Below are 7,500 nucleotides of genomic sequence, written 5' to 3'. Positions count from 1 at the left end.
AAAGCAACACGCCGCGATCGGACTTGTGGTACGGGCGGCGCGTGCCGCCGGAGGTGTCGCCCGCCAATCGAAAGCAACACGCCGCGAACGGACTTGGAAGAATTTGTCGCTCGCCCGGCGAATAGCAACACGCCGCGAACGGACTTGGATGAATTTCTCGCTCGCCCGGCGAAAGCAACACGCCGCGAACGGACTTGGAAGAATTTCTCGCTCGCCCGGCGAAAGCAACACGCCGCGAAGCGAACTTGGAAGAATTTGTCGCTCGCCCGGCGAAAGCAACACGCCGCGAACGGACTTGGATGAATTTCTCGCTCGTCCGGCGAAAGCAACACGCCGCGAACGGACTTGGAAGAATTTCTCGCTCGCCCGGCGAAAGCAACACGCCGCGAGCGAACTTGGAAGAATTTGTCGCTCGCCCGGCGAAAGCAACACGCCGCGGAACGGACTTGGAAGAATTTGTCGCTCGCCCGGCGAAAGCAACACGCCGCGAGCGAACTTGGAAAAAGCGGCTCGTGCGGCCGGAGGTGTCGCCCGCCAACGAAAGCAACACGCCGCGATCGTACTTGGGTTACGGGCGGCGCGTGCCGCCGGAGGTGTCGCCCGCATACAAGGCAACACGCCGCTATCGGGCCTGGAAAAATTTCTCGCTCGCCGCGAGAGCAACGCGCTGCGAGCGAACTTGCGCCTGTTCCCGAGTTCTCGCTTGTACCGCTAACGAACGAGCTAAATGAGATTAATTAAATGAGGACGCATCGGAAAGTTTATTCGTGCAATCACTCCGGCTTCGCTTATCGGCATCCTGCCTGCATTCGTCCACGTATCGGTCGTAGAATCTCGAAGATTGTGCATTCGACGAGTGGTAACCGAGAATTAGCAGATATCGTAATAATCGTGTCGCGCGGTCGTGCGGAGCGTCGAAAAGTACGAAACCTTTGTCCGAAACGTATTTCCGTATCGTAGCATTATCTTCTCGTAGCGGCGCTACTCGCCGTCAAGTGCCCCGGTGGTACCGCCGGCGGGCGACGGACTTGGTGAAATCATTCGGTCGTCCGGAGGTGTCGCCCGTCCCGGAGGTGCCGTCCGTCCCCTAAGTTGACGCCGGCCGTTATGTGGTGCCGCACGTATAATCACGCCCGTAACGAGCCGTCTCGGTTGCCGCGCGCGTGATTTCGCATCGGGCGAGTGTTTCGTACCGTAATCGCGGTCACCGCAGCTTGCGTGTTGCGTATCATCCGTAATAATTCGAAATATATGTCTCCGACACGTGGGTTTGAGAGACACGTTTCGAGTTAGTAATCGGACAGCGTCCTCATGTCGAGCGAGCGCCGAATTGTAACTTTCGTCCGAAACGTTTTTACGTAGCTCTGCTCGTTGCGGCGCCGTAAATCGTCGTTAAGTGTTCCGGAGGTACCGCCGGCGGTCGTCTGACTTCGAGAGATCATTCGGTCGTCCGGAGGTGCCGCCCGTCCCGGAGGTGTCGCCAGTCGGCCGTGGTTCTCGGAGGTGTCGCCCGGTCCGGTGGTGTCGCCGGTCGACCGTGGTTCCCGGAGGTGTCGCCCGGCCCGGAGGTGCCGCCGGTCGGCCGTGGTTCCCGGAGGTGTCGCCCGGCCCGGAGGTGCCGCCCGACCCGGAGGTGCCGCCCGGCCCGGAGGTACCGTCGGTGCTTATACCTTATTGTCCCGGCATTTCGTTTGTTTCCTTCTTAATTAATGCTAATTATCGTTGTTTGACATTCGCCATACGGCTATCGTGATAATTTTTTATCGTACAATAGGACTTTTCGATCGTTCGCTCTCCGCGACAATGTCTCGATTGAACGCGCCTTTCGGCGCTCGCGCTCGCATAACGTATAAGACGGGCAACAAGAGCCAAATCGCGGATGACAATGCGTTATCCTAACGAAACTAAATAATTTCCGTTAGAATTAAATACCGGTGCACAAGGCACCAAATTTTACTTGGACACGGCCAAGATTTTAAAATATGAAATAATCTCATATTTGAGATTTAATTTCAATACCCCTTTTTCTTTTTTTTTTTTTTTTTTTAACCCCCCTACGGAAATTAAATAAATGAATGCAAGAGAAAAATATAGATCCGAAAATCGCTGAATCGGGAATCCCCGATTTTCGGATCTATATGTTTCTCTTGCATTCATTTATTTAATTTCCGTAGGGGGGTTAAAAAAAAAGGGGGTATTAAAATTAAATCTCAAATATGAGATTATTTTATATTTTAAAATCTTGGCCGTGTCCAAGTAAAATTTGGTGCCTTGTGCACCGGTATTTAATTCTAACCGGAAAATTATTTAGTTTCGTTAGGATAACGCATTGTCATCCGCGATTTGGCTCTTGTTGCCCGTCTTATACGTTAAATTTATATTTATATTACAGAGCCTTGTTAAAACTCTTATAAATTAGTTTATTCACTTTCTACAAGTTCGTCGCGTACCGAGACTTATGTTTCTCGGCGCTCGCTCTCTCGAGGACTGACTCGAGGGCTGCGCGAATTTCGGAGCTCGCGTAGGGCGGCAGCCGATCGGGGTCCTCGATTGGACCATCAGAAAATCAGGCGATGTACACACGCCAATTAGCGGCGAGTGTACACGTTGGTTTCACGTGTTCCCTTGGCGTAAACACTAAGGAATTTAACAAAAAAACATTCTAGAAAATTCGATCGTCCTCGAGGATTCGATCCAAAGAACGAATCTTTAACAATGTGGAAAGAATTTTATTAGAATTTCTCTACTATTTATTATATTAAAAATAATAATATGTATCACAAGAAAATATAAAATATGTTTGATTAATTTTACTATACAGTTTAGTAAAATTAATCACACATATTTCATATTTTATTGTGATAGATATTATTTTTAATGTGATAAATATTAATCAGAGAAATTTTAATAAAATTCTTTTCATACCGTATTGTCTCACAATTACCATAACTTTTAGGGTAAATTTAAGAGAAAATTCTCTCAGTGTACCGATTAATTATTAAAAATTACTTGTAAAAGGCACACGTTACTCGATGCGGATGACAATTGTTTACACGGCAAGGACACGACAACAGACTGCGGCGACGGATGACGCAACGCGTCGCGACGCTTCGCGACACGTCTAGACGATAACAATCACGCGGCATTGCCGAACATGTGATTGACGCGAGACATGTATTAAAACGTATAATAATTATGTTATTAAAAAAGGCATATTATAACGTATTATAATTTTTTACGTTATAATACATTTTTTTTAATGACTTAACATTATCCGCCCGTTTTGCCCTTTCTTTTTAAGCGAGACGTGAGAAAAATGATTATGTTTTGCGAACAAGATGTTCCATGTATAAATGTATTGGTCGCTCTGAAAAGAGCGGATTGACTTTGGTCGCTCTGAAAAGAGCGGATTGACTTTGGTCGCTCTGAAAAGAGCGGATTAATTTATAATAGGTGCTCAAATGACCACCATCCATCCTTATGCAAGCTCGCATGCGTTTAAATAAATTTAATTGGACGTTCTCCATTACTTCTCTTCGATATTCCAAATTACATATCGCAATCTGTTTCTAAGTCGTCTACGTTCTCGGGAAGCGTTTTGTATATTGATTCCTTACAGTATCCCCATAAAAAGAAATCAAGAGAATTAAGGTCCGGGGATCTTGGGGGCCAACGTATCGGGCCATACCGACCCATCCAACGTCCAGGAAACTGCTTGTGCGCGACGGAAAGATGGATAGGACGTGGTCGGAAGCGAGACCGAGAAATAGACACAACACTCGACACACGCGTAACGTTCACAAAAAAATATATTTATATAAACTATTAACAAAAATTACAATTAATATACCGCACCGAATTTACCGAGAGAATTAGCCGAGTCGTAAATTACTAAGTGTCCGCAAGCAACGGTAATGAATTAGACAAAGACAAGTATTTATCGTATGAACACACTTTATTCGCGATGAGCAATCGGAAAAAGCGCCGCGGTCGCGAGAGAGAAGGCTTATACGCCTTGTAATTCTAGAATATTCGAGTACATTTGCTGTCGTTCTATTGTGATATTAAGGGTGAAGGAACGTTTACTGTAATTATTTACTTGTTTTTCTCTCCTCTCGCGCGACAGCGGTGTTTACAATTTAGACTGTTTTAAGCGCTTGTTTTCGAAGGCGCGGAGATCCGTATACTCTCGCGGCCGAGCGCTAATTTAAATATAATTTAAAATACGCATGTTAGACCACGATATTAATTAATAAATTATATGCATGCTGCATGAGGCATGATCGAGATGCATGAATATTTTAACGCTTTCTTGTCCGCGGGTTATTACCGTTCGAATCTCGAACACTGCTCGTTCAAGTAGTTGTTACAATCCTGGCGTTGTGTGGTCAAGCACCGTCTTGTTGAAAGAAACATTTTATTTCTTTCAAATAGTGGCACTTTTCTAAAAATCGGGCAGATTTTCTTTCAAAAGTTCCGCGATACCATAGGGTACGCCTATTTAGCAGGCTAGAGTCTCGTTCGTTATCGGAATTAACCAGACAAATCGCCTCCACCAACTAAGAACGGCCATGCACCACCACCCACCGAATCAAGAAGAGCTATCAATCTGTCAATCCTTCCGGTTGTCAGGGCCTGGTGAGGTTTCCCGTGTTGAGTCAAATTAAGCCGCAGGCTCCACTCCTGGTGGTGCCCTTCCGTCAATTCCTTTAAGTTTCAGCTTTGCAACCATATTTCCCCCGGAACCCAAAAGCTTTGGTTTCCCGGAAGCTGCCCGCCGAGTCATCGGAGGAACTTCGGCGGATCGCTAGCTGGCATCGTTTATGGTTAGAACTAGGGCCGGTATCTGATCGCCTTCGAACCTCTAACTTTCGTTCTTGATTAATGAAAACATTTTTGGCAAATGCTTTTCGCTTCGTCGTCTTGCGACGGATCCTAAGAATTTCACCTCTAACGTTCGCAATACGGAATGCCCCCATTCTGTCCCTATTAATCCTTACTCGGGTGTTCCGAAACCAAACAAAATAAGAACCGAGGTTCCTTATTCCATTATTCCATGCACGCAGTATTCAGAGCGAAGGTTAGCCTGCTTTAAGCACTCTAATTTGTTCAAAGTAAACGTTACCGGACCCGCGACTCGCCACTCAGTAAGAGCACCGCGAACGGGATATTAGTTGGGCCCGCCCCTCCGCGCGCTAAGCCCACGGTAGGACGTCCACAATCACGCACCAGTTAAACACCGCGAAGGCGGTGAACCGACGGTGTGCGACACAGATTCACTACGAGGCATTTTAACCGCAAAACTTTAATATACGCTATTGGAGCTGGAATTACCGCGGCTGCTGGGGCACCAGGACTTGCCCTCAATGATCCTCGTTAAAGGATTTAATAGGTACTCATTCCGATTTACGGGCCTCGGATGGAGTACCGTTTATCGTTAATTTTTCGTCAATTAACTCCCGGGCCGGGGAGAGTGGGTCATTTGCGCGCTGCTGCCTCTGGATGTGTGGTAGCCGTTATCAGGCTCACCTCTCGAAATCGAACCCTGATCTCAGTTACCCGTTACAAACCATGGGGGCGCAGCAGAACCTACCATCGACAGTTGTAAGGCAGACGTTTGAAAGATGCGTCGACGGTGATAGGACCGTGCGATCGCACAAAGTTATTCAGGCGTCACCAAATAAACGGGGGACGAAAGGCGAGCCGCCCGCACCGATTGGTTTGAATCTAATAAAAGCCAGTCCCTTCCATAACTGGTCGGGACTCTGTTTTGCTGTATTAGCTAAAATTACCACAGTATCCAAGTAAATGTGGGTACAACTAAAACCCATAAATGATGTTAAGAGCCATTCGCGGTTTCACTTCTTAATTCGGCATGCACTGAGACATGCATGCTAATTATTTGAGACAAGGCAGATGACTACTGCAGGATCACCCAGGGAGCTTCGTGTTCGGTTTTACTCGACAGGGGTAGTAACTCGCAAAACGAGCCGAAGACTCGTCGCTAGCTCTTTTTCGCGCGCCGCGGCGGCGTTCGCTGCCGAAACACCGACGCGGCGCGCGACACGCGCGTATGTGCCATTTTTCGCCGGGCGAGCGACAAATTCTTCCAAGTTCGCTCGCGGCGTGTTGCTTTCGCCGGGCGAGCGAGAAATTCTTCCAAGTCCGTTCGCGGCGTGTTGCTTTCGCCGGGCGAGCGAGAAATTCATTCCAAGTCCGTTCGCGGCGTGTTGCTTTCGTTGGCGGGCGACACCTCCGGCGGCACGCGCCGCCCGTACCACAAGTCCGATCGCGGCGTGTTGCTTTCGTTGGCGGGCGACACCTCCGGCCGCACAAGCCGCTTTTTCCAAGTTCGCTCGCGGCGTGTTGCTTTCGCCGGGCGAGCGACAAATTCTTCCAAGTTCGCTCGCGGCGTGTTGCTTTCGCCGGGCGAGCGAGAAATTCTTCCAAGTCCGTTCGCGGCGTGTTGCTTTCGCCGGGCGAGCGAGAAATTCTTCCAAGTCCGTTCGCGGCGTGTTGCTTTCGCCGGGCGAGCGAGAAATTCATCCAAGTCCGTTCGCGGCGTGTTGCTTTCGCCGGGCGAGCGACAAATTCTTCCAAGTCCGTTCGCGGCGTGTTGCTTTCGTTGGCGGGCGACACCTCCGGCGGCACGCGCCGTCCGTACCACAAGTCCGATCACGGCGTGTTACTTTCGTTGGCGGGCGACACCTCCGGCCGCACAAGCCGCTTTTTCCAAGTTCGCTCGCGGCGTGTTGCTTTCGCCGGGCGAGCGACAAATTCTTCCAAGTTCGCTCGCGGCGTGTTGCTTTCGCCGGGCGAGCGAGAAATTCTTCCAAGTCCGTTCGCGGCGTGTTGCTTTCGCCGGGCGAGCGAGAAATTCATCCAAGTCCGTTCGCGGCGTGTTGCTTTCGCCGGGCGAGCGAGAAATTCATCCAAGTCCGTTCGCGGCGTGTTGCTTTCGCCGGGCGAGCGACAAATTCTTCCAAGTTCGCTCGCGGCGTGTTGCTTTCGCCGGGCGAGCGAGAAATTCTTCCAAGTCCGTTCGCGGCGTGTTGCTTTCCGCCGGGCGAGCGAGCAAATTCGTCCAAGTCCGTTCGCGGCGTGTTGCTTTCGTTGGCGGGCGACACCTCCGGCGGCACGCGCCGCCCGTACCACAAGTCCGATCGCGGCGTGTTGCTTTCGTTGGCGGGCGACACCTCCGGCCGCACAAGCCGCTTTTTCCAAGTTCGCTCGCGGCGTGTTGCTTTCGCCGGGCGAGCGACAAATTCTTCCAAGTTCGCTCGCGGCGTGTTGCTTTCGCCGGGCGAGCGAGAAATTCTTCCAAGTCCGTTCGCGGCGTGTTGCTTTTCGCCGGGCGAGCGAGAAATTCATCCAAGTCCGTGCGCGGCGTGTTGCTTTCGCCGGGCGAGCGAGAAATTCATCCAAGTCCGTTCGCGGCGTGTTGCTTTCGCCGGGCGAGCGACAAATTCTTCCAAGTTCGCTCGCGGCGTGTTGCTTTCG

At 50.1% G+C, this 7,500-nt stretch overlaps 1 pseudogene; it reads right to left on the bottom strand.

Moving 5' to 3' along the window:
* Window positions 1–4,740: 4,740 nt before the first annotated feature.
* LOC146720201 (small subunit ribosomal RNA) lies at window positions 4,741–5,939 on the bottom strand (annotated as a pseudogene).
* Window positions 5,940–7,500: the final 1,561 nt, after the last annotated feature.

This window comes from Nylanderia fulva, unplaced genomic scaffold (genome assembly GCF_048542155.1).
Source record: "Nylanderia fulva isolate GAGA-0341 unplaced genomic scaffold, ASM4854215v1 Scaffold745, whole genome shotgun sequence".
NCBI classification, from domain to species: domain Eukaryota; kingdom Metazoa; phylum Arthropoda; class Insecta; order Hymenoptera; family Formicidae; genus Nylanderia; species Nylanderia fulva.
Note: the sequence above shows the minus strand (reverse complement) of the source record. Positions and strands in the feature narration are given on the sequence as shown.